The 6763-nt window shown below is 46.3% G+C and overlaps 1 pseudogene; it reads right to left on the bottom strand.

Moving 5' to 3' along the window:
- Positions 1 to 6265: 6265 nt before the first annotated feature.
- Positions 6266 to 6383, bottom strand: LOC124790300 (annotated as a pseudogene).
- Positions 6384 to 6763: the final 380 nt, after the last annotated feature.

Here is a 6763-nt window from a genome sequence, read left to right as displayed (position 1 = left end):
CATAAGATTCCACACACATTTGAACACACTACTTTTCAGCACTCCCTCATAAATAAGCACACAGGACAAAAATTTTAGTTACTCGCGAGAGACATCACGTTTATACCGTCTAAGACAGCCCTTATCATTAGTAACGGGCTGAGTTCGGCGAGGAAGAGTGTCCACAAGTTTCTTTAGGTACTTTGTATCTAGCTGAAGCCACTCGCTGATCCAGTAGAGCTACCAAATTTCGCGGTTGATTAGTTTCACTCACTGTTCCATACAGTCCGAGAATTTTTCTATAGGATTAATATCGGGTGATTTAGGGGGCCAGTCGAGGTGAGATAGGGTGTCCTAGTGTTCGTCAAACCAGGAAGAACTGACAACACTTTGTGACCGGAAAAACTGTAAAAAGCATCCCGGTACATATTCACGGTAACTTGAATGAGAGGGCCGAAGTCACAGAACCATCACCATCCACACACTGAGAGTTAAACGCCTCAGTGGATCGACGGCGTTCTCGACACCCCTCAAAATGATCTGCTGGCAAACAAAAATTGAACCAAAGCGGTATAAAAAAATAAGTGTACCTGACGCAACGAAATGATCGTGTAACACTGACGGCCAGGAACTTGGGGAAGTTCAGCTGCCAAGTTTCAAGTCTTTTCAGTTGGAACCACACTGGGCGACGTGCGTGTCGATGATGACGGATTGATGATGAGAACAACTCAGTAACCAGTCCCTGTGTGGAGAAAATCTTCGACGCGTCCAGGAATCGGTCCCGGACCCGCTGCATGGCAGTCGAACGCCGTGACCACAGAAGTAAGGCGGTGGACAGCGAACGTGATGTAGACGTGACACGTCGACATCTATCGTATACCTCAGTGTAATGATGGCCTGGAATTACAGACCAGGAGAACCTACGTCGCGTTGTCCGGCTGCCTGGTGCAAGGCTTTCAATTTGACGCCACGTCAGTGCCTTCAACGTTTTTGTGATTAAGATGAGTTGAAATAAGCAGAACAATCCCAATACCCAGTTCCGGTGAGAAGAAAATTGCCGACCTGGCCGGGAATCGAACTCAGGACTCCGTTATATAGAGGCAACGGTGCTAAACTCTAGACCACGAGTTGCGGACATGTAACTGGGTAAAACTGTCCAGAATGTGCACGTGGTTATGAAAACTGTTGACAGTTCTACGCTACTTGCCTCAGCGGAATTTGAAGCATTGACTTCGAGTTTAATGATCAATTTTCTACCTTCCACTGTCTACCACCTATTCTCAGCTCGGGAGCTTGCTGATCTAGCAGCCCAGCAAGGTACAAAAGATGTATTATGAGCAACATGGGAGATAGCTGACAAACACCAACAACCTTGCAGCAGTGGCAACACTGGTTCCCGTCAGACTACCGAACCGAACTGTCTGGCTTGGATAGCACTCGGATTGGTGGCCGACCGTTTCTAGCGAGCGCTGCTGACGAGTGGGGCACACTCGATCCCTATGGGGCGAATTGAGGAGCTACTTGACTGAGAATTAGTGGCTCTGGTCGCGAAAACTGACAATGGTCGGAAGAGCGGTGTGCTGATCACGTGGCCTTCCATATCCACACCGGGTGACGCCCATTAGCTGAGGATGATACACAGGTGGGTCAGTACCGTTGGGCCTTCCGAGGCGTGCTCGCTTGGAATTTAGTATTTATGTGACAAGTACTGGCAGATGCAATCAGTGAGACCAGCTATACTTTGAAAGATACAACCACTTGCTTGTTGTCGGGTCCTATAGCAGGTGTAACAGTCCTGCACTAAATGTAACTGGGTTTTCTCTTTTGATGCTAGTTGATTGTCAGGATGAGCATTACTGCAAAGGATATTTGATTCTAAGGCATTATGTCAGGGTGAAAATACTAAATAAATTAATTTTTCTCTCTTAACAACATGTGGGCAGGGTGGGTTCTTCCTTGGCCCGGGTATGAGGTAGAATAAAACAGCATTTTTACATCAGATAATTTTTATTGAAAGTTTCGTACAACTGTATCTTACTGGATGTTCTGGTTCGGAGAGCGGCAGCTGTGTCGTTTGCGAAGCCTTCTGCTGCGGCAGCGGCGGCGGCGGCGTCTGATTACGCGTAGCGGTGTGTATCTCGTGTCGCCGTCTCGCCCAGCTGACAGGAGACGCGCAGCGCGAGGTGGCCCGTTTAATTATTGCGAGCGAAGTCGTGCATCGGATGGTGATACCTCGGATGTGGCGTCCCAGTGTTTCTCTTCTCTAAGCGGCCGCGTGTGTTGTGCGTCGGCCAGCGGAGCGGCGCGGCGGGGGAAGGCCAGTGTCCCGGACTCGAACAACGGACTCCCACTTGCCAGTCTTCGGCTGTCAGATCTTCATCCCAGCTCGCAGGTGACTGCTGATGTGAGGCCGTCTTCTTCCCGTCCTCACGAGTCACCCAGATACGTAAAAATCAGTCTTCAAATACCTTTTAACTCCTGTCTTCTGGCGGCGAGGCTGCTGCTTGTTATTCCATTACAGCGGCGGACTTGGTGCGTCTGTGTACGATGTAGTCTCTTCTTGCATGACGGTCTTCAGCACCGAAACTGACTGAAAACTACTGCTACTCTTCTCTTCTTCCTTCGTCTGTCGGGCCGGTCGGGCGATGCCCTGACGGCTGAATCGACAGTGTCCGCTTATGTGGAACTTGCTGACTTCATGTTCATTGTCTCTTCTGCTCTGCTGTTCTGCCCGCTGTTTGCCAGTGTGTAATTCTTCTAAACTAAACTAAGTTTTTCATTTATATTCTAATTTCTACTTCACTTTGATTTCACTAATTCATTTACTTAAGTACCACTCAACACAGGCGACTGTCACTTTGGTATCCTACTACAGTCTTGGACGTCTCCAGACATGTCTTCGGTTTGGTATTTTCTTGGCTGGAGTAGAACTGTCTTCATTGATGAGAATCCCTCTGAGTTTGCATCCAATGACCATGGAACGGTTAGTGGTGATATACCAACCTGACTGCGCCCGCCGTGCGGCCCGACAACTAGACTGATCGCCTGATGTGCCACTTCATTTCATAGCAGGACCCCTTTGGTTGTTATCCTCGGCACCGGCCACTGTGGCCGACTGGTTCTAGGCGCTTCAGTCCGGAACCGCGCTGCTGCTACGCTCGCAGGTTCGAATCCAGCCTCGGGCATGGATGTGTGTGCTGTCCTTAGGTTAGTTAGGTTTAAGTAGTTCTAGGTCTAGGGTATTGATGACCTTAGATGTTAAGTCGCATAGTGCTCAGAGCCATTTGAACCATTTTTTTGTTATCTGCGGCGTCCTTAGAGCAAAGCGATACATCGACGACATTCTACGCCCTGTTTTATTGCCTGTGGTGTCACCGCCAGACACCACACTTGCTAGGTGGTAGCCTTTAAATCGGCCGCGGTCCGTTAGTATACGTCGGACCCGCGTGTCGCCACTGTCAGTGATTGCAGACCGAGCGCCGCCACACGGCAGGTCTAGAGAGACTTCCTAGCATTCGCCCCAGTTGTACAGCCGACTTTGCTAGCGATGGTTCACTGACAAATTACGCTCTCATTTGCCAAGACGATAGTTAGCATAGCCTTCAGCTACGTCATTTGCTACGACCTAGCAAGGTGCCATTATCAATTGCTATTTATCTTGTGATACATGTACCGTCAGACCGATGTTCACCAATTATGAATTAAAGTTAAGTATTCCAGTAGTTACTTACGTTCTTTGCTACTATAAATTCCCTTACCTGTTCCAGACCTCACGCCAGCCTGCGTGACCTTAAACGCGTGCCTTTCGGCTTCCTCTCCTAGTGACTTGGCTGTCTTGCCAAGTCACAACAATGCCCAACATGGCAATCTATCCCGGGCTTATATTTCAGCAAGATAGTGCCCGTCCACACATGGTAAGAGTATCTACTGCTTATCTTCGCGCTTGGCAAACTCTAGCTTTGCCAGCAAGATCGCCAGATCTCTCCCTAACTGAAAACGTTAGGAGCATTGTGGGCAGGGACCTCCAATCAGCTGGGGCATCCATTGTTTAATATGATAAAATTAAACTTGCCTATCATCTCAAGAGTCCCGTCCCTTATCCTATAGCTTATTTCGCAGCCTCACATTCCGTTACGCACGTGAAGTCCCCATAAAATATGTATGGGGATTCCAAGTGCCATACCACAGCGCACGACTCGGCCGATAGTATATGGCTATGATGGTTAATTTGGGAATTATATATGATAGGCTGCCCACTATCGCCTGAAATCTTCCGATACTGTCATTGTTTAACGTTACTGGCGTGTGTTTCAGCACATTATTGAGTAAACGGCAACTCTGACTTTGTCATTTTCCTATCACTTCGTCACATCTTACATCCTCGAAACTTTTCAATGGTATCTGGCTTAAGCCCAGTCTCGGATATGGGAGCCACTTTTATAGGTCGCAGGTCGTGCATTCGGCTGCAGTAGCCTAAATTCTCTCAGTGCCGCTAGGAGTTAGGAGAGGTGCTAATAACTGATTTACTGGTTGCATCTGAAGAGTCGCAGGTGGTTTTGTCTTATCATCGATTAAATGTAGAACAAACCAGAAAAATTTGTCTACTATGTACTCACTGTCGTTGTTAGGTAGCGATGAGTACTTACCATACTCAGGAGGATGGGGTCAGTGTGATATTGGTGGGAAGGTAATGAGGGATATAATGTTCTTCATTGACTTCTGAGAAACCTTGTCGCCAACTTTGTCAATCATTTGCCTTTTCGATGGAGCTCTCGAGCCATTTCTCTGCCGACTGAAAGTTGTTCTGATGGTACCCACTTGTCTGGGCTTGGGAGTTCATTTGGGGTTGTAACTGTGATGGTATTGCTTCGGCTTGGTGGTCTTTGAATTGTAACGGTGGATGCAGTGGGCACCAAGGTGGTAGAGATGGGAATTCCAAATGGCTCTGTTCATTGGAAGGCATCTTAGTACGCACACTGAAAACTTCTGGTGTAACCTTACTAGAAGCCGGCTTTTGGATCGAGAGGCAGTGGTGAGTGAGTGACAGATTGTGGCGGCTAGCCTTCCGAGCGAAGCACACGAGGAATCCTGGTGGCTGAGTGCCAGATACGGGCTTTTCTCAAGGCTGGCCAGTGCGTGCGTGATTGAATTGACAGAGACGGCTAAGGTTGTCGAAATGAAAGCTAAATGTTATATTTCTGTGGTGTCATCAACTGACTTTAAGCTTTAGAACCACCTCATCGCGCATTCATTATATTACTCTACACAGATTACTTACGTCAGTTAATCACAAGCATAATAAAATTAATTAATGCAAAGATCAAACACGTAAATAGAAACACAGAATTAATGATAAATGGTCCACAGAAATAAACACCCAGTCTCGGTAGTGTAAGGCGTTTAAATAGACTATCTAAAGGAAGTGAACTTTGAATTCAGGAATGTATTACATAAAACATTTACGAAATTAATGAAAAATGAAAACTCATGAATCCGAAATTGAAACTGAATCATTAGAACACTGCATTCAACAAATGATTCTAGTTTTGGAAGCAACCAGCTACAGGTCCTCAGTGAACGCCAACACCGACCGCTTGTGATCAGCTTTATACAACAGAATGTACAGGAATTTCTAAAATACACATAAAATATAACAATAACCACACATGAAATATTCCAGTAAGCCACTGGGTTAATTTCAAACACCCTTTAAAAAAACACCCACCAAAGCTCGGGACTATATGCGACTTTTAACCAACAAATGAATAAATAATTAATATCACTTAAACTTGATAAATCACATTAATTGACCATACGTGCACAGATTATCACAAGCTTTAAAAAATTTTCTACAAAACAAAAACTTGAAACCGAGCCGGCGAGTACAGCAATTAAAACTAACGACTCATATCTAAAATTTTAAATAGCTACACTAACTATTAGCCGCTCCGACCTCAAATAAATTAAAAGTAAGCACAAGTTGTGAATTAAACGAGCCAGAATATGCTATAAATCAATAAGTTACAAATAAAGCGGCACGCAGTTTGATACTGCTGCTTCACAATTTCTAAAACTGAACTCCGCCCGAACAGGTCGTGAAGGCCCAACGGTACCGACCGGCCGCCGTGCCATCCTCAACCCACAGGCGCCACTGTATGCGGACATGGAGGTAGACGTGGCCAGCACAACATCCTCCCGGCCGTATGTCCGTTTACGAGACCGGAGCCGCTACTTCTCAATCAAGTAACTCCTCAGTTTGCCTCACATGGGTAGATTTCATCCCACTTGCCAACAGCGCTCGCCATACCGGATGGTCACCCATACAAGTAGTAGCCTAGCCCGACAGCGCTTAACTTCGGTGATCTGATGGGAACCGGTGCTACCAGTGCGGCAAAGCCATTAGCACTTCACAATTTCAAAAGGAACAATAATTTTTTTAAACCAGTAACGCTGCACAAGCATCATAATAGGGTGTCATAACATTACACGGACGCAAGTTCCTAGTAGCTCACACAGTTAAAGCGCAGCCCTGCGACGTTAAGGGAGAGCACGACTTTCAACAGGTTATCTCACGGCGAAGACAGAAAATCATTTTCATGTAAACTGGTCGATGCTCACCGTTTTCAAAATGCAGCGCTGTAGAAGTAAATCTATGGACTCGACTGGGGACCGCCTCAATTTTCATCGAAATTACATTAAAGACCTTACAACCAGGATACTTTTTTAGTGTGAATTCATCGTGAATTGCGATGACCTCAGTGCAGTTATCCTCTTAAATAAAAAT

Source organism: Schistocerca piceifrons, chromosome 3, assembly GCF_021461385.2.
Source record: "Schistocerca piceifrons isolate TAMUIC-IGC-003096 chromosome 3, iqSchPice1.1, whole genome shotgun sequence".
In the NCBI taxonomy this organism is placed as follows: Eukaryota; Metazoa; Arthropoda; class Insecta; order Orthoptera; family Acrididae; genus Schistocerca; species Schistocerca piceifrons.
This window is presented reverse-complemented; position numbering and strand designations above follow the sequence as displayed.